General features: G+C 43.2%; 1 long non-coding RNA gene across 8 annotated transcripts in view; it reads right to left on the reverse strand.

Moving 5' to 3' along the window:
- Nucleotides 1-230: 230 nt before the first annotated feature.
- The window catches only part of LOC309624417, a 268,613-nt gene continuing 248,120 nt past the window's right edge, over nt 231-20,723 (reverse strand). For 2 of the 8 annotated variants that reach the window (XR_014241889.1, XR_014241895.1), the window contains exons 4-5: nt 11,415-19,976; nt 4,925-11,279 (exon numbers count right to left, since the gene is read on the reverse strand). This is a non-coding gene — a long non-coding RNA (uncharacterized lncRNA). Of the gene's footprint in view, nt 2,632-4,924; nt 11,280-11,414; nt 19,977-20,723 lie in introns of those variants that run through there. The other 6 variants (XR_014241888.1, XR_014241892.1, XR_014241893.1 and 3 more) reach the window with 6 other exon arrangements.

Raw genomic sequence — 20,723 nt, forward strand, 5'->3', positions numbered from 1 at the left:
ACTTCTACTCAAATTTTATTGGCCAAAGTAAGTCACCTGGCCAAGTGTGACCTTAATTGGGGCAGGGAAGTATAAACCTCTCCTGTCCCTATATATCTTTCCCTATACTAGGGACATGAAACAGATAATTAGAAACAATAATATAGTCTCCCGTCGTTCCCTATATTTGAAATGACATCACATGTCTCTGCACCAGGCAGTTAGTTCACTTCCCAGCATCCTCTCAGGACTCCAGTCCCACTTTTAATAAAGTGCTTGTCAGACTATACTAAGAGTATCTGTTTACATCCCCCTTTCTCTCATGGGCAAAGGCTACAACTTCTTGATTTCTCTATCCCTGGATCTAAGCCTCCTAGGATTCAGAACATGTCAACAGAATGAATGAATGAGGCAGTTTGTTGCTTGGCCATTTATAGACAAGGTTGGTTAAGCTTTTCTGCTAATATGCAGTGGTAAATGGCCAAGTAACTAAGTAACTCCTTCATGCAGGCAGAAACGAGTCTTGACCAGTGAGAAGCCAGTGTGGTTTTTTTTCCTCCATGCCCACCAAATATTATGTAATTTTCTTATTTTGCTCTTAGTCCATTGCTATGTACCAAGACAAAATGCCTTGGAAAGATACTATTTCTGCATATAGTCTTAGAAATTTACATACATGTAATATTCAAATGAAAACAGATTATGCCTATATAGTATTTGTCAAAACTTGTTTCAAATCCAGTTATCTATTGAAAAGACTATACCAGTAAAAAACCATCTTGATGAACCATCAATAAGTATCATCTTTGGTAACCTTCTGGGAAGATACTAAATCAAATTGCTAAGATATTCAGTTTTACCTCCTAAGTATTGCAAACTCATCCCCTCATCCTCATCTCTCTCCTCCAGCACTGTCTTAGTTTGGGTTCTCCTTACCTGCACTTTTACTACAGAGTCCTTCTTGGTTTCCCTCTGCCCAGAATACTCTCCTGCAATCAAGAATGCCTTGATTGATGAAAGATGCCTTTGCATCAGGCATCACCTTCCTTCTGAACTCTCTCCAATGCCCTCTCTTTAGCATCCACCAACGGGGTTAAATCCTGTCCCTGTATATCTTTTTATCATTGTATTTTATCACATTGCATTGTAATTATTTGTTTATGCATCTGTTTCCTCTTAATGGAGTGAGTCTTTTGACAGCAGGTATTGTGGTGTCCAGTCCTTAATCAGAGCAGAGTGCCTTTGCACATACATAAGGTGCTCAATTAATGTTTGTTACATTGAGTTGCTGTTGAACTGAATGCAAAAATTATGGCTTACACATTTTGTGCTAAGTAATACAGTACAATTGAAAACACTTTTTTGATCTGGTGTTTTAATGTGTGATAATATTTTCATGATTCATGAAGAATGCAGTGTTTCTTATGTTTTGATTTAATTAATATGAATTTTAAATTTTATATATAAGCTCTGTGGAAAACTTTTTGGAAATGAACCAGTTCTCATGAGAATTTATTAGTATCCTAAGAAAAAAGTCTTTAAAAAATATTCTTCATAGGACATTATATGGCTAAAGAAAATTTAGAAGATACAATGTCTCTTTATTATCCTTGCCACCAAAAACAAAAATGAAAGTTTTACTGAGACATAAAAACTACAGAAAGAGAATTTAAGCTATGTGTGTCTCAGAAAAACAGTACAACATGCTAATTTGACCAGATCTTCCAAAAGAAAGGAAGCCAAGTGCAAATTACATTTACCTAATTTAGCTCAAGAATGAAACTTTCAGTTTTGGTAACTCTAACACATGTTATGTAAGAGATCATGAGTATAAGAGGGAGAGAAAAAGGGCAAAAGAGGTTGTAATTAAAGTAAATCTTCCCAGAACCCTGGATTGCACCAGGAACGTGGCCAGAATAAGCAAGGCTACTGACTTTTGCCAGGGTCATGTTTAGAGGTTACTTTATCATAGCCCTTGCTTGAAAAACATAATTTGAGCAAAGAAGAGCTCCCAATGTTCAGTGATCTCCATGTGCTTCCCATTAGGGTCGGAAGAAGAAATGCTGTGGTATCCTCCGCAAATGGAATGGAATGGGAATTTTCAGATCTCTTTCCGACTTGGCAAGAGATGCCACGCTGGACATCAGGAAGATCCAGCTATTTCTAGAGTACAGGGACACACAGTCACACAGAGTCACCTAGGAACCATCGTGAATGGTTACTTAGTCACTCTTTTTCTGTGTAGGAAAGCATCTAGCTCAGCTCAGAATGGCTATCTACCTTAATCTAAATAACATCATCATTTTAATTTAAATTTATTTATTTTTATTTTATTTATTTTTGGCTGCGCTGGGTCTTTGTTGCCGCGCACAGGTTTTCTCTAGTTGCGGCGAGCGAGGGCTACTCTTCGTTGCGGTGCACGGGCTTCTCATTGTGGTGGCTCCTCTTTGTTGCAGAGCATGGGCTCTAGGCGTGGGGGCTTCAGTAGTTGTGGCTCGTGGGCTCTAGAGCGAAGGCTCAGTAGTTGTGGTGCCCGGGCTTAGTTGCTCTGCAGCATGTGGGATCTTCCCGGATCAGGGCCATGTCCCCGGCATTGGCAGGATTCTTAACCACTGTGCCCTCGGGGAAGCCCAACATCATGATTTTGAAAGTCTAAAATATTAGACAAGCAAAATATTATTAGTGAGTTCCTTTGCTAGCTGAGCTCAGATTTGGAAGCTCCCTGAAATGGCCTGTCAAATCTTCACTTATTCACCCAGCCCTACTAAGAGAGCATGACAGATCACATAGGAGTGTCAGTGCCCTTCCCCACCTCCCATCGGCAACCAGGGTAGTGTGAAGACCAAGCCAAGTGTAGCATCAATGTCAGTTGCTTATCCAATATCCACTTCCCTCTTTTTCCTCACTAAACACTTGTCCAGATAAATATTCTCTTTCCCAGCCCATAAAACACAAGTAGATATTTGCCTGGGAGTTCTGATAAAGCCTCTGATTTCCTGTTAAAAGGAGACAGAGATAACACTCTCTTCCTGCTTTCAAAGCACATGTGATGTCTGAACTATGGCAAACATCTTGGAACATCTTGAAACATGAGGCTATAAGGATAGCAGAGCAGAAAGATACAATGACCTGTATCCCTCGTGGCATTGTGAGCTGCAAACAATGCCAACAGTCACCTAACTCTGGATTTTTGTAATGTGTGAAAAAGAATCCTCTATTTGTTGAAGTTACTATTGTTTGGGTTTTCTATTACTTGCAGCCAAATATATCCCTAACTTATATACCAAGTCTATTAACAGAAGCTCAATTAGGGATGCTCAGAGAAAAGCCAGTCTCAGGCTACTAGTAGTAGAGAGATAATAGTTTAGAAGAGGTAGCAGATAGATTTTTCTCCCCCTTTCCAAATGTTCCTTCATTTCCCCTGCAACATCCTCAAGAAATTTTGGACCAGTCATAGAAGATGGAATTAAAAGTTCCCATTTTAAAACATCAGTCCTGATACATGACATACCAACATTATGACTTCATTTTTTTGAATCATGAAGTTTCTTCCAATACTAAGAATCATCAGCATCTATCCTACCCATGTTAGACCTCAGCAAAGTTTGTAACTTAAGAGGCCTGGTCAGTTGAAAATAAAAGAAGTCTCACACTTATTTATAATTTTTAATAAAAGAAGATACAACTTTATTACATCAAATTTTATATAATCTGGTCTCCATTATGAAAATCCTATCTTTAAATTCCAGCTGGAAAAGGAGTATTCACCTTTTATTACTCAAGTTTAAGACTCAGGTATAAGACTTTCATGTGGATTCCGTAATTATCTTTTGCAAATTGTATTTTTATATGATATTGACTACAGTCATTTTCCGTGTGCTAACATGTAGGTTTCTATAGGCATAGATCATATTTCTGTTTAAAAAAAAAAAACTCTCCAAACTGGTAACATCTGGTTGATGGACTGGGTTATGGATGTTTGCACCTGGAGCATAGCCAGACCCGAGGCGCATGCAAACATACAATTACACTCGATCCATCACATCAAAGCCATTTTCTGTCCTGGCTCCAATTTTGGTTTGGCACATTGTTTCATCTTGTTCTGCTCTAAAACTCTCCAATTGTACTTAGAAGAATGGGTACAAATGGGCAGCTTGCTTACCTTCCTTTAACTCTCCCATTTGGAGAAGTGCCCACCAAAGAATTTAGAAATGAAACAAATTCATCACTTAAACATTTCTATTAATGATAATAGCCACCAATGGCTGAGATATTTACCAGGTGCCAAGAGTGGTTCTGAACTTGATACAGACATCATCTCCTTTAGCCCTCACAAGTCTGGGAGGAGACCTCAGTCTCCTGATACTCAGTCCTTCACGCATCCAGTCAGCGTGTGTTACGAGCAGCCGCTGGGCTGGACTCTGGGACTGCAGTAGAGAACAAGGTAAACCCAATGCTCCCTGCTCTACGCTGGATCCGCCCTCTACATGTACACGGAGACCTCATGGAGTCTAATGCGGGGGGAAGAGACATCACAGTGCAGCAAGACTGAAGAAAGAGGGAAACACAGAGCACAGGAGGAGCCCTAACCTAGGGTGGGGCGGGAGGCAAAATCTCACTCAGAAAATGATGTTTAAGCCTAGACATTCAGGGTTATTCACTCAATGGGGGAGGAGGTACCGGTGCTGGGGATGACATCATTCCAGGCAGATGAGACAAGATGTTATTGGATCACACAGGGGCAAGACAGGGCCAGACAGCACTTCCGAGGGGACTGAAAAAGAGCACTATTGCTGGAGCTAAGAGAACCAGGGATAGAAGGGTGAGAGGGACCAGATCTCATGGGCCGTGCTTGGGACTTTATCCTAAAGGCAAGGTGAAGCTATCCAGAGTGGTAGCTGTCAACTGTTTTGTGTGACTGGGAATGTGAGGGGGGTGGGGAGGGGGAGGGGGATGGAGAGGGAGAAGAATGATCAGATTTAAATGCAGATTCAGAGAAATTAGCACCTTTGTCCAAAGTTACTACAAAGCTAGAATCTGATCCCAACGTGCTTGATTCCCATCCTTTGCTCTTAACCCATCATTCTCTACCATCTTTTAACTTTACCAGCTTCATGCTAGTCAGGGTACCTTATTTCTATCGAATCCACCAGAAGACCATTCAAAAACACATGCATCTAGTGCTTACTATGTATATAAGGTGTAGGGATTCAAAGGCCCTGCCTTCTGTTCCTTCTCCGTGGTGACAGTGGAATTTGGAATCTGTATTCTGACCCCATCCATTTATCCATGTCCCAAGACTCATTTTTTTTTAATTTTATTTTTTTTAATTAATTAACTAATTAATTAATTATTGGCTGTGTTGGGTCTTCATTGCTGTGCGTGGGCTTTCTGTAGTTGTGGCGAGCAGGGGCTATTCTTTGTTGCAGTGCACGGGCTTCTCATTGCGGTGGCTTTTGTTGTGGAGCACGGGCTCCAGGCACGTGGGCTGCAGTAGTTGTGGCATGTGGGCTCAGTAGTTGTGGCGCACAGGCTTAGTTGCTCCGTGACATGTGGGATCTTCCCAGACCAGGGCTCGAATCCGTGTCCCCTGCATTGGCAGGCGGATTCTTAACCACTGCGCCACCAGGGAGGTCCCTCATTTTATTTTTTAAAAATTTATGTACACTAACATTCGCCAATTTTTTTTATTTTTTAATTTTGGCTGTGCCGTGTCTTTGCATGCCGCAACTAAGAAGTCCTCATGCTGCAACCAAGGCCCATTTTATTTTTGACCGATAGCAACATTATGTCAGAGTGAAAGTTAACTGCAGCTGGGGGCGGTGAAGGACACCATTCTCCTGCTAGCAAAATCCCCACCGTCCGATTTAATTCTGACAAAAACCTTGGGAAGTGGGTAACCTGCTGCAAATGAGTAGAGTGGGGTTCAGAAGGTTAAGTCACTAGCCCAAGGTCACACAGGTAGAAAGTTCCAGAACTGGGAGACCAGCATCTGTCCTCTCAGAACCAAACTCTCAGGGCTACACAGTCAAGCAGGTTCTCTCTGATTAGTTCACTCCTGACAAGGGAGGTAGGGAGACAATGGGAAGAGGAAGGGGCTTAAGGGAAATTATTTTAACACAAAGAATATTGTATAAAGCGTGGTATGAGACTGTCCAATTATTCTCCATGGCTTTAAATATTTTTAACCAACCTTATTGTTATAAAACCCCATAAAAGTCATTACTACATAGAAAGGAAATGGATTTTCAATTCTAACTAAATCCCAAAGCACATTTTTACTTTCCAATTTTTTTTTCTTTAGGTTAAAAGTTGTATCTAGTTAGGGTTGTTAGAGGATATATGATTTTGCTCAGACAAATAAGTAAGGAATAAAATATTTACAAAATTCAGAGGTAATATTTGCTTAGGTCTTTGAGTTCCTTTTTAAAAAGGCCTTAGATCCCTGTGGATTAAGCAAGCACCTCTCAGATGTTGTCTTTTCAATGCTCAGGAAAGGAATGGCTTCTATAGGATAAAAGGTATATTAAGACCTGAACTTGGGAATTTGCCTGAGTGTTTTTCTTTAGAACGAGGTTTGCTTTGGCAAGTTTTATAAAATGCTCTGAGCTTTGCACTTTAGTTTTCAGATCATCTACCCCATCATCTATCTCAACCATTTACTATAGGTTAGCAATGTTTTTATATACTCTACCTATCAGAATTAAATGGATCAGATTATGCATATATTTCTTAATATTAATTGTGCTTTTACATTGAGGAGATCTATGATACTGTTGTCATTTTTTACAATTATGTTCTTTGGAATACTGCCTTCTTTAAGTGTATGCTAACCCCTCTCCCATGTTTTTTTTTACAAGTAACTGTTGATCTTGCTAGACCATGTTTAAACAAGAAATAGTAACGCGTAGTGTTATACTTCAAAGAACTATGAATATTAAAGTGAATGCTCCTTAATTGTAAAAAAATAAAAAGAATAAAATGGATCAAAGTGATTTTGCTTATTAAAAACAATTAGATTTTTAACAACAATCAATTCTCAAATAAATGAAATTGAATCTCAAATTATATGGGAAAAAACCTGTTCCTGAAATGCTATAAAATTCAAATCTAGAGTCATTAAATTCAGAAAATTAGGGGAGAGGCTAAGGATAAGAGTTGATTACCTTATTCGGTTAAAGAAGAGTATATAGAAAATACTGGAATGGAATTATAGCATTATTCAAATTTTACTTACAAATTAGAGAAAAGGTCAGAGGGCAAAAAAGAAAAGAAAGTGTGTGTGTGCCCTTCTCCACCTCTCCTTTGTCCTCAGATAGGAAGTAGCCCCACCATTTAAAAATGGAGTCCCTAGGGAAAGGAAAAAACCCCTCGCTAAATCTCCCAGATCAATTTGGACACTCAGAATGACTGGAATTGGAAGGGTGGCAAAATTTGTTCTTTTCACAATTTAGAAACTCTCTTCTCTTAATTGGAACTAGGTCCTTTGCACGCTTATCTCATTTAATTTTCATAAGCCCAGAGGTAGATCACATATTGATTATTCCCGTCTAACTGATATTATTCTGAGACACAATCAATCAAGTAACTTACCAGAAGTGACTCAGTTAGTAAAGGCAAGATCTAGAATTAGTCTCAAGTCTTTTTTCTTATTTTTCCTTCCTGTCCTGAATATAGAAATATAGGCTTTTATCAGTTACTTTCTGGCAATAAATTATTTCCACAAGAGAATAGATTGCTGAAAAGCATCCTTTAACGGTGATGGGTAGAGACAGATCCTATAGGGGAGGTTGATTTGTAAGCTGGGGACTTTCTGGGACAACTGGCCAAATAGAGATGAGGGGAGGGTACCAGGAGGTGAGAGAGGGATCCTGTAACATACGGAGGTGGGAAAACATTTTGTCACTTTTCCCTGGACCCTAGAGACCCATGTACCATTGTGAACATCATTTTGGTGTTTCCTTTGACATGCTGTGTCCACACTTGTGCCTGGCATAGCATACAAAGGGAAAGCAGCTGTCCTAGTATAGTAGAATACGTAACTGAGGACCTCCATATAACTGCTATTTCAAAGGGCAAATAGTCTTTCAAAAATGATAGCAAATAATAAGAACTGTCATTTATGAAGTGCTTATTACACATCAACTATCATCAATTTTTAATGATTAAAAATCATTAACGTTTAATGAGTTCTCCCTATGTACCAGACACTGTTCTAAGATCTTTGCATATATTATCCCACTCAACTCTCACAGTTATTCAATCAAGTAGATACCATCACTATCCTCCTTTATAGAAGAGGAAACGAAGGCATAGGCCGAAGAGCTACTTGTCCAAGAACACAGGAGCCAAGCCCGGGGATTTGACTCCAGTGACTCTAAATGATTTACATGTTTTATTCAAAAGATCTGTGTTGACTCCCTCCTACATGCCAGACTCTGAGCAAAAGGTGACAAAAACCCTGCCCTCCTGGAACTTACAGTCTAGCAGGGAGAGACAGCAGGCAAGTGATTGTATAAAGAAATGCGTAATTGCAACGGTGCCGGGAACTCTGAAGGGTTTACAGTGCTATGCCCTAGTTTCCTTTAGTCATCACAACAACACTATTCCTATTCTTCACTGCAGAAGCAAGGTTTAGGGAGAGAAAGAAAAAAATATTTAAGCGCTTGGCTGAGGATAATCGACTCAGACCCTTCCAAGTTATGATTCAATTATTTCTTCCGGGGGCATGTCACATTTTAGTTGCCATTAGCAAATCATTTAGCTTGCAAGCCTAAGCGGTAATTTTACGTGCACATTAAGAGTTCCAGAACACGAGTTTTACTTTAGCACAACTTGCCCTGTTTTTATATGCAAAGATTTCCTACTGCTTACATAGCAGAGGCCAGGCATTTAACTGGCCACTCACATGGGCACACAGGCAAGAGACACTCAGCCAGGGAGTCCGTGCTTATACTTTAAATTTTCAACTGTTTTGTGGAGTGTAGACTTTGGATTAAAGACTGTTTATTTCTGTTCAAAGCATTGGAAATAAAAGGTTTGTGCAGATGTTTTAAGGACACCATATAGATCATTCACAAACTTTTGTGGTCAGTTGAGCCACTATAGTTAGGACCAATGACTCACTCTGAACTAGGTTTTGTTGGTTCTTAAAATATTGTTTCAGTCCTGTCCTCAGCAAAGTTAATGTGTTCATCACAAACACTGCTAGCTGGGGAAGCGGTGGTGGGGGTGAGATTGTGTGAAATATTCCACGTGACCAAGTCTGTTTCCAATGTCCCAGTCATTCCCAGGCTACTTTTGACCCAAGGAGCATTCTAAGCTGGGAGACACCTCGAACTGGAGCCTCTGGTCCAAACCCTTCATTCCATGAAGGAGAAAGCTGAGTCCCTGATATGACCAATGTCATGCGCCTGCTGGTGGCACAGATGTGCTCAGAATGCCAGCCTCCTAACAGCTACCATCCACATCTCCTTACTCATGCCGTGCTGAGTCCTGGACTGAGACTCCTAATTCTCTTCATTTCCTTTGATGTTATTGTTTCTTCTCTTCCCACTCTTTCAGCCCTGAAGTGTTGTGTCACAATCATCTAAAATGGCGTGTATTAACCCACTGACAATGGCTTGTAGAAACTGCCAACTAAAGCATGAGTTATGTAATTCTACTCTGTTTTCCAAGGGTATGGAGTTTTAAACAGAAAACACTTAATGGAGGGAGACATAAAAAGGCATAGACAAGGAACATGGGAGAGCCTCATAAATAGATTTTACAAGACACCTTAATGTTCTGTGTAAGAAAAGAATATATTGGATGGTGATAAACGTGACAGATGTGGGAGCTGTGTATTTCAGCCATGAACGGGGTCAGGCAGAATTTAGTTGCTTTTCTAATTTGTCAGGGAAGATTCAAGAGGAAAGGGAGGATTTCAAGTATGAAGGCGGGGGAACGTTTATGAATGCTATCAGGATGGGTGATCTGGCATAGGCAAAAACTTAAATCTGTGCTGTCCAAAATAGTAGCTATTGGCCACATGGGGCTAAGTTGAAATTATTAAAATTAAATAGAATTTAAAAATTCAGTTCCTCCATTGCACTAGCCACATTTCAAGTGCTCAGTAGCCACATGACACTAGTGGCTATTGTATTGGGTGGCACAGATATAGAACATTTTCATCATTGCAGAAAGGTCTTTGGGACAGCATTGACATAAAAGATGTATCGTAGTAGGGGAGGAATGGATGAATGGAGAAAGGGGACCATAAAGTAATGTTTACCAAAAAATAAGGTTGTACTAGTTAAAGAGAAACAAGGGAGATGGGATACACTGAAGTCATCCAGAGAAGGAACCTAAATTAGGTTTGCTCTTAGACTCAAGGCGTTGGCTAAATTTAAAAAAAAAATCGTGTGTCTCTGGGCAGAAAAAACCCTGTGGTTTTATCTGGTAGATATTCCTTTGTACAAAGAAAAGTATACCTTCCACCAAACTATAAAACAGTAAAACGATCAGTGGTTTCCAGGGCCTGGGGAGGGGAAGTAAGGGAGGGAGGTGTGGGGAAGTGAAACACAGGGAGTTTTTAGAGCAGTAAAACTCTTCTGTATGATACAAACGTGGTGAATACAAGGCATTACATATTTGTCAAAACCTGTAGAATGTACAACACAAAGAGGGGACCCTAATGTAAACTATGGACTTTAGTTCATAATAATGGATTAATATTGGTTCATCCATTGTAACAAATGTACCCCAACTAATGAAAGGTGTTGGTAATAGAGGAAACGAGAGGTGGGGTGGGAGGGAGTGCGTGGGAGCATGTGGGAACACTGTAATTTCTGTTCAGTTTTTCTGTAAACCTAAAATGCTCTAAGAAATAAAACCTATGAATTAACTATTTCTCATAAAATAGTTTCAAGCACTCTAAAAGTCTTCATTTTCACATAAACACTGAGATGACAATAAAACGCATTAATCTAGTGTCAGCTGATAACCTAATGTGATTGTGTCAAGATATATATATGTATATAGACTTGTCGTGTAAAAAGAAAACAAAACAAAACAGTGTACCTTCTTCCAGCTGTCCACAGCACAGTGTCACGCACTCCTCTTGGTGAGCAGAACACAAGCTGGATTTCAGTCCACACTTGCCGCCTTCCTGAGGCATCTTTGTGCAGTGCACGAACTGCACAACTGTACACAGTGGCTCTAGTGGACCCCATCCATTGCTATTGTGGGGCTCCAAACAGTGACTGGGGACAAAGAAGGACCCTCTCTCTAGGGTGCCAGTGACTGACTGGAGGAAGAGTCTGTTGAGAATAGATCACAGTAAACTATATGAGAAATAAAGAGCCTAACACTCAGAAGCGCCAGAAAAGTTGAGTGGTAAGATGCCAAAAGGGACACAGAAAACAAAGCCAGGAAGACAGCAGCCAATACTGTACCTTGAAGCCTACATCTGAGATGCAGCAGCAGTAGCAGCAGCTCCCTCTCTGAGCTGGAATTCGGAGCTGATAGCGGTCTTGGCGAACTCAGTTCTGCACGGTGAAGGGCCGGGTATCTGGTGGGAGAGACAGCTTTGGGAGAGAGGGTTAGGATTTGAGGATGATCACCCCAGGAGGCCATATATGCTCCTATGGCATAGGCTGGGGGCTGGAGGGAAAGAGGAGAAGAAAAATGCATCCCAGCAATGCCTGGAATGCATCAGCTGTGCGAAACAAAACTCCTGGGAAAACCAAACTGTGTCTTGGATTGTGGTTCAAGGAACTAGTAAGGGGATACAAAGCTTTTCCTTCTAAGCTATCTGTGCGAGCCCAACCCAGGTTAGGAGTTAGCAACGTGCTTCAGATGTCAGCGTGAAAGGAACTGATGGGGCCAGTCTGACCTTCTAGTATTTGAGTAATCCTGAAAAGAACCACCTGTCACAATAGGTAACCCTAGCAGCCAGCTTCACGGAATGACTGGGAAGGGAAGCTGAGTTGTGATACCGGCTCATTCTCAGCCACGAGGGGGGTCTCTTCGGAACAGGAGTGGAGCGCTGTGGAAAATGTCTACTGCCCCTGTGTGTCTAAGTCAGATCTTCCTCAAGCCTGGCTTTGGATCCTGCATCCTAATCACCCTGGGATACTTATTATCAAGGCAGACTTCCCAGGGCCCAACCCGGACCAAATGTATCTTTAGAGATGGAGTCTGGGAACCTGCATTTTCATCAGCTCCCACAGTGATTTTTAGGTTCTCGGAAGTTTGAAGGTTATGGATAGAGACTGGTTCTCCTCAAACTCTAGCGTGCATTAAAATCACCTGGAGGTGATTGTTAGCACAGATGCTGGCCACACTTCCAGAGCTGCCGATTCAGTATCTGGGGTGGAGCCAGAGAATCTACATTCCTAACAAGTTCCCAGGTGATGCTGTTGGATTTAGGGCCTGCACTTTGAGAACCACAGCAGCACGTAGAGAATCTCTCTTCACCTGGTAATTTCTTAAAAGCTACGGAAGTAGAAAATTCCACTTACCATTCATCCGCATAATTGAACTAGTTCCTACCACCTTGTTATTCAGGTGACTAATACCCATGACCTCTTTCTCACCTTGTTAGATAACTTGGAGCTTTAAATTGACAACATGAAAAGGGATCTCACCTGGCCAGCCCTAATCTTGTCTCTTGTCCTGCTTCCAAAGGTTTATATTATTATCAGCCCTGTCCTTTTCTCCTGTTTGGTGGTGACCTGCAGAAAACCATTCAGCTTTGTGTTACTCTGGGCTTCAACAACTAAGATCAGCCCCTTTCTTTTTTTTTTTTTTTTTTTAATTTATTTATTTATTATATTTATTTTTAGCTGTGTTGGGTCTTCATTTCTGTGCGAGGGTTTTCTCCAGTTGCGGCGAGCGGGGGCCACTCTTCATCGCGGTGCGCAGGCCTGTCTGTGTCGCGGCCTCTCCCGTTGCGGAGCACAGGCTCCAGACGCGCAGGCTCAGTAGTTGTGGCTCACGGGCCTAGTTGCTCCGCGGCATGTGGGATCTTCCCAGACCAGGGCTTAAACCCGTGTCCCCTGCATTGGCAGGCAGATTCTCAACCACTGCGCCACCAGGGAAGCCCCAGCCCCCTTTCTTTACTTGCCATAAAGAGATACCCTGCAAAAAAAGAAAAATGCTTAGAAAAAAAGAGAAACCTGAAAATATTCTGAAATTCAAAAAGTGTTATTTTGGGGAGTCTTCTGGGACAGGATGTCCCCATCATCAGCTAGAGGAAGCCCAGCTGCTGACGAACACTATTTTGCCTTGCACAGATCAAAGAGAGCCATTTATTGAAGGAAGGGATGGAAGTATTTGCTGGGGCCCTTCTGCAGACTCCTCGTAAACAGGATAGGCCCTATCAATGAAAGCTAATGTGCAGCCGGGCCACCATCCCCAGGAACAATGGAGCAGCAAGCGCAGTGGATGGCAAGGAAAGAGCCTCGGTCCTGACAAGATTGTTCTGCCAAGAGAACGGCTGTAAACAGGATTAGCTGTAATGAGATTATCAACTCAGGACCTGGAGGTCTGAGCTGGACAGTTCAGTGTTGCATAAGGAAAAGACACAGAAGTAGCTTGTAGGGTGAGAGGATTACAAAGCAAGGGGCAGGGGCTTTCCCTTCCTGGACCCCTCTGGACCAAGGATGCCATCTCTTGTGGACTGAAAAATTAGTGTGCTTGCAAATATTGCTTTGCAAGAGCAGAAGAACCTGCAGCTAAAGGCTTAAAGAAGTGGTTCTCAATCAGAGGACACAGGCAATGTCTGGAGACATTTTTTGGTTGTCACAACTGGTCGGGGGGTGCTATTAGCATCTAAGGACAGAGGCCAGGGAAGCTGCTCAAAGTCATACAAGGCACAGGACAACCTCCCCCTTCCAACAAAGAATGACCCAGCCCCGAATGCTTGAGAACACCTGTGCTGGAGTGATTAAGAGGGAATCCAGATAGGATTTTGATAAATGACAAGCTGGATCCTGAGCATGGGAGGGGGAAAGAGGTGGGGGCGGGGGTTGGAAAGAGTGGGCAAGCACTTACGGAACCTGAACCTTGAGAGACATTATCACTCCCCAGGAGGTGAAAACTAGTTCTTGGGGAACGAAAACACATAATCATTTATGTATAAAGCACAGTATGTCTATAGTACCTGAACACTTGAACAGCATTTTTGTGATATTAAAATTTCATGGGAGGCAGCAAAGTGATTAGGGAAAAAAAAGTCTCAAAAGGCTCCTTAGGGAGATGATAATGAAAGAAAGGTCAAGAAGCACTGGTCTATATTAGAATCTAGATGGACATGCATTCTACAGCTGCATCCAGGAATCACGTGGTGGGATCCTTCTAAGAGATGAATGGGTGGCAGTGGCTCTGGGACTTAAGACTGGTTCCTTTTTGCCTTAGGGATAAAATATAAATAGCCTTGTGTTTGAAGACACACTTTCCCAGTGGCCACCACCACAGCGAGAGTCAGCACTCTTACTCTCAGCCACAGTGAATCACTCCTGTGCTACTCCCACCTCACTGGGCCCTTTCCTCTCCTTCCCCCAACATCCTTCAGGGGCTAACTGCAGATCCTCTATGAAGGTAAAGGACTGACAGCAGCTCTAACTCCCTCAGCCCCTGGCTGCCTGCCCCTTCTCTGTGTTTCCCTAGAGGAGAACGGTAGTTTATTTTTATTGTAGCATCATTTCCACTTTATTGTAATAACTCACTGTCTCGAGGGCAGGCAACTGCACCCAACACAATGTCTGACCCGTAGTAGACCCTCAATACTTATTTGTTAAAATATGAGAGAATTTGCACTCACTACCCTCTTTGAGATAGCAATGATCATCCCCATCCTACCGAGAGATGCCTGGATTTCCCAGATGAGGAATGGGTGTGCCCTTCCATGCCCCTTTTTGGGTCCTAAACCTCACCCAGACCTTGGTCAAGAGAGAGAGGAAGAGCAGGCTTCCCAGGAGATGTGCTTCCAGTGAAAGAGCATCACTTAGAAATGGGTCACAGATAAAACAAAGAGCAAGGGGGCTTCCCTGGTGGCGCAGTGGTTGAGAATCTGCCTGCTAATGCAGGGGACACGCGTTCAAGCCCTGGTCTGGGAAGATCCCACATGCCGCGGAGCAACTGGGCCCGTGAGCCACAACTACTGAGCCTGCGCGTCTGGAGCCTGTGCCCCGCAAGGGGAGGGGCTGCTATAGTGAAAGACCCGTGCACCGCGATGAAGAGCGGCCCCCGCTTGCCACAACTAGAGAAAGCCCTTGCACAAAATGAAGACCCAACACAGCCAAAAATAAAAAAATAAATAAATAGATAAAATAAAGTAGCTATAAAACAAAGAGCAAGGACAGAAAGTGAGTCAGACATATGAGTTTTAAAATTCAAGGCTTTTCCTTTCTCGTGACTCCAGGGGAGGAGTCAAGATGGCGGAATAGGAGGACACGGAATTTGTCACTCCTCACAAGTACACCAAGAATTCAGCTACAAGTGGAACAGTTCCCACAGAGCACTTGCTGAACATTAGCAGAAGACTTTCGACACCTAAAAGAATGAAAGAAAGAAGGAAAAAAGAAAAGAGGAATCATAAAAGGGACCAGCAACCCTGGCAGGAAACTGAAGGTGAGGGGAGGTCTCCACACTCAGAAAAACTCCCTCACAGTGGGGAAATCAGCTGGGACAGAAAAGGACCTTTGGGGGATCAAGGGAGAACACAGCCGACAGTCTGCAGAAGGTAGGACAAAGTAAGAACTGCACGCATGGTCTACACTGCAGCTCTGTGCATTCCAGGCTGAATCATGAGTCGTCTGTTGTGAAAGGGAGCTGGCTGCTGGAAAGTGGGGTTTGGAGCGCGAACCCAGGGAGGGGACAGCTGTTGGCTGTGAAAAGACAGCCTGAAGGGACAGGAGTAAGGAGCTTCACAACCAGGGAAGTCTGAGGAAAAAGCCTGAGATACCATAAAAGCAAGGTGTCATTGTTGAGTGGTACGCAAAGGGTGGAGCCTTTTCTCCAACTGCTGGCTTCTTCAGCCTCCGCGGGCACTGGGAGGGCTCCCACCTGAGCAGGCCTGCTCCCTCCTTGGGCCGGGGTCTCCTCCACCTGCATGGGTTCCGGGGGCCTGAGCGCTGCCCATCCCAAAGCCTCCTTGGAGATCAGCCCTGGGCGCCCCTGCCTGGGACGAGAGTCCACTGATGCTGGCAGGGGCTGAGTGCTAAAGTGTGGGGTTGGGAGAACGGATCTGGGGAGAGGAACATCGTTGGCTGTGTGGATACAACAGAGGGGACAGGAGTGAGGGGCTCCGTGGCCAGGAATGCCCCTAGATGATGCGTGGTCTGCCTGAAAAGCGAGGCGCCATTGTTGAGAGGTTGGGTGGCGGGGTCGTCACAGCTCCCCACACCAGCTCCTGCCTCTGTGGACACCAGGAGGGGCTCCCAACAGAGCGAGCACGCCCCAATCTGTTCCAACTGCCTGCTGGTCTCCACTGCCACAGGCAACTTGCAGACACTCCAATTGTGGCCGCGGTACCTCTGCCCCAGCCTGCGTGAGTAAGTGTGCCCCAAGCAGCCACTGCTTTTGCTCCCTCTCACCTGGGCGGGGAACAGACACCTGAGGGCGGCACACGTGCAGAGGTGGGGTTGAAACCAAAGCTGAGTCCTAGGGGCGGTGCAACTAAGGAAGAGTAATGAAAATCTTTCCATGTAGCTGCACAAGCTACGGATTAAATCCCCGAGATCAGCTGGGTAAATCCTGCCTCTGTGGCATACCTGAATAGACAACAAGTGTTCCCACCTCTGAGGCCAGTCTAGCCTTTGCAGCAGTGGACTTTGGGGGCAAGTACACGTGGGAGTTGGGCCAGGTCAGAGTCTGAGCTGCCCCTACAGTGCTCACAGCAGGTGCAGAGACCTACCTAGAGGTATTGGAAGGCCTCCTGGGGAGGCAGGGATAGGCTCTGGCTCACTGTGGGAGCAAGGACACTGACAGTGGAGGCCCCAGGAAAATAGTCTTATTACTATTATTCTTTTTTTATTTGCTTCTTTTTGCTCAGTTGTTGGTGTTGTTGTTTTTATTATTTTTTATCTGTTATTTTTAATTTTTATTATTTAAAAAAATTTTAAATATATATATAATTTAAAATTTTCTCTATTTTTATTTTACTTTTTTGTTGCTTTGTGGTTTTTTCCTTGTTTTTGTTCTTTGTTTTTTCTTTTTTTCCATCATTTTTATATGTATATTTTATGTTTTCTTTGCTTTTTTGTTTGTTTGCTTGCTTTCTGTTTTTGTTTTATTTTTCATTCTTTGTTTTTTTTAGTTTAGTCCTTGTTGACTGTTCTCATATTAAAATTCTTTTGTTTGTTTGTCTGTTTCCTTAGTTTTTTTGGTTTGTTTGTTTTTGGTTTTTTCTCTCTTTTTTTTTTCTTTTTTCTATGTGTGTGAGCGTGTGTGTTGTGTTGTTGCTGCTCTTTGTTTGCTGTTGGTTTTGCTATTTGTCTTGGGTTTTGTTTGTCTGTTTTTTTTTCTTTTCATTTTTTTTCCTTTTCTTTCTTTTTTCTTGGGCTTCACTGTGTGGCTTGTGGGCTCTTGGTTACCCAGCCAGGGGTTGGGCCTGGGCCTCCCAGGTGGGAACATAGAGTCCAGGACGCTGGATTGCCAGAGAATTCCCAGGCGCAGGGAATATTAATTGGCGTGCATGCTCCGGGAGGTATCTATATCAACACCAAGACCCAGCCCCACAGAACTGCCTGCAGGCTCCAGTGCTGGACACCTCATGCCAAACAACCAGCAAGACAGGAACACAACCCCACCCATCAGTAGACAGGCTGCCTAAAGTACTAACCTCACAGACACACCCAAAACACACCACCTGACAAAGCCCTGCCCTTCAGAGGGAAAGGACTCAACTCCACCCCCCAGAGCACAGGCACCAGGCCCTCCCACCAGGAAGCCTACACAAGCCCCTGAACCAACCTCACTCACCGGGGGCAGACAACAGAAGCAAGAGGAACTACGACCCTGCAGCCTGTGGAAAGAAGACCATAAACACAGTAGGTTAGACAAAATGAGATGACAGAGAAATATGTTGCGGATGAAGGAGCAAGGTAAAAACCCACAAGACCAAATAAATGAAGAGGAAATAGGCAATCTACCTGAAATAGAATTCAGAGTAATGATAGTAAAGGTGATCCAAGATCTCAGATATAGAATGGAGGCATGGATTGAGAAGATACAAGAAATGTTTAACAAGGACCTAGAAGAACTAAAGAACAATCAGTGATGAGCAACACAATAACTGAAATGAAAAATACACCAGAAGGAATCAACAGCAGAATAACTGAGGCAGAAGAATGAAGAAGTGAGCTGGAAGATAGAATGGTGGAAATAACTGTCGAGGAGCAGAATAAAGAATAAAGAATGAAAAGAATTGAGGATTGTCTCAGAGACCTCTGGGACAACATTTGAATTATAGGGGTCCCAGAAGAAGAAGAGAAAGGGAAAGGGCCTGAGAAAATATTTGAAGTGATTATAGTTGAAAACTTCCCTAACATGGGAAAGGAAATAGTCAATCAAGTCTAGAGGATACACCAGGGACCATGCTGAGGTTCCACTTAACACAGTTTGAAAATCATTGCCTTAAAGTCCTAGAGCTAAGATAAGCATTTTTGGTGAAGTGCCCCCAAATTTGATTGTCAGTGTGCTGGCACCAGTACTAACAGGGTCACCAGCCCAAGTACATAGTCCTTCGGGCAGAGTAGTAACAGTGAAGATGGAAGGCCTCGGTGGGCAGGCAGAAGTGCCCATCTGGAGAGTGGAGGGCAGGTCAGGAGCTAAGGTGTGGCTCCGTGTTGTCATTAGTAGAGAGAGGGCTGTGTCATAGATGGTCCTTGAAACTGTGGGAGTGGGTGCAATCACAGAGGGATGAAAGTTTATAGTGACAACAGGGCTGAGTAGGGAAGATGGCAAACTCAATGTCTTGTATTTTCAGTTAATTTTTTATGTGCAGCTTATTGTCTCAATTAGATCGCAGACTCCTTGGTGTTGTGGGGAGCTTTGGACGCTTAAAAAAATTTTTTTTGGTCATCTTAGTGCCTTGGACCAAGTAGATGCTTAAGAATTAAATAAATGAATGAATTAAAACTGTTTCCTCCATCATTAAACTTCTGGAAAGAACTTTCTTTTTGCCTCCACTTCCCTTACTTTCAACAATTTGGGTTCTCCACCGTCTTGTGACTGACATGTCTCTTTAGCAAGTTGCCTATGACTTCTGTGTTGCCAAATCCATTGACCTTTTCTCAAGTCACAGTTACCAAACTCAGGTTCAGCTGCTCACCACTCAAAAGCCAAAAATTCAAGAGGCAAGTGTCAATAGAAAGGAAAGGTGCTTTAATCAGAAAAGCCAGGAATCTGGGGAGAAGGTGGACACGTGTCCTGAGACCAACTCCAAAGATTCTGCTCAGCCATGACAGTTTATAAAGGGAAAAAAGGGGAAAGAATCCCAGTGAGTCACTGAGGCAGGAGGTTGGATACTGCATCATTATCCATTGCATGCAGACTGGCTGACTCTTTCTTCAGATATTATCTTGCCTGTGTGATCTGCCTGCAGGATTGCTAAGGGGGCTGTTGGAGGTAAGGAGCTAGTCATTTTTTAACTGCTTCATTCTTCATTCTTCTTTTTATCTAGGAGAAGAATCAACAGGTTAAGCAAGGCATGGTGTGCCTTCAGGAGCCCATAATTCAGGAGTTAGGTTAAATTGCGTAGTGATCTCATTCCTATAATTAGGTTCTTTTCAGGTTAGAGGAGAATAGAAACGGGCAAACAAGAAAGGAGCAAAAGAGCCACTTTCATCATTTTCTGCAAACTCTGCAGCATTCAGCACTGCGACCACCCCTCCTTCATTTACTCTCACCTCCCATGGTTTCCATATCACCACGTTCTCTTGGTTCTTTTTCAATCTTCTTAAATATTAGTGTATAGCCTCCCTTGCTGGCCTTGTTCCTCTCTTAGTCCCCTGAAAGCAAAGGCTAACTTAAATTTCTTTTTGTCCCTCTCCTTCTCCAAACTCTACCTTGACAATGGCATTCATGGTCTTAGGGACAGCTTCTATGAAGAAGACTTCTGAATCTAAGACTCAAACTCTGATGCCTCTCCTGATCATTTTGGACCTGGTCCTCTGGACTTGAGTGAAGGAGCAGAGTGCAGACTCCCTTTCACAAAGTGGCCGGCAGCCCTGGGTTAATGCTGAACGATAACACTGGTCCGGTGGAGTAGACAAGGACAGAGGCAGAGTGGGGAGATGCAGCAGGAAGGTTGACCTTAGAGGGAGGGACCAGTCAACTAGGACACGAACTTGAAGGACTGGAGTAAAGATGGGAGGAGGAAGAGGTGAAAGGTACAGGCAGATCTGGTGTCACCTCAAGTTTTCTCTCATGGACCTGGAGTTCTGACCATGGCACAGCTCTTCCATGGGTTAGTGCACCCCTGAGAGGATCAGGAACAACACTTAGGTACGGATTTCCAGATCATATTTCCATGAGGCTCTGCCACACCACTGCACTGGGACCTCCTTCTTCCTTCAGGTTTGCTTGGCATCTGTTCTCCAGAGTTCTGCACTTGGCTCTCCTCTTTTTATTTCCAATTTCACTTTGCTGGGTGATCTCACCCACTCCCATGGCTTGAGACATTATTTTTAGGTTGACAACTCCCAAATATATATCTCCAGCCTAAAATCCAGACCATTAATTCTACCTGTAGATTC

Source organism: Balaenoptera borealis, assembly GCF_965194805.1.
Source record: "Balaenoptera borealis genome assembly, chromosome: 2".
In the NCBI taxonomy this organism is placed as follows: domain Eukaryota; kingdom Metazoa; phylum Chordata; class Mammalia; order Artiodactyla; family Balaenopteridae; genus Balaenoptera; species Balaenoptera borealis.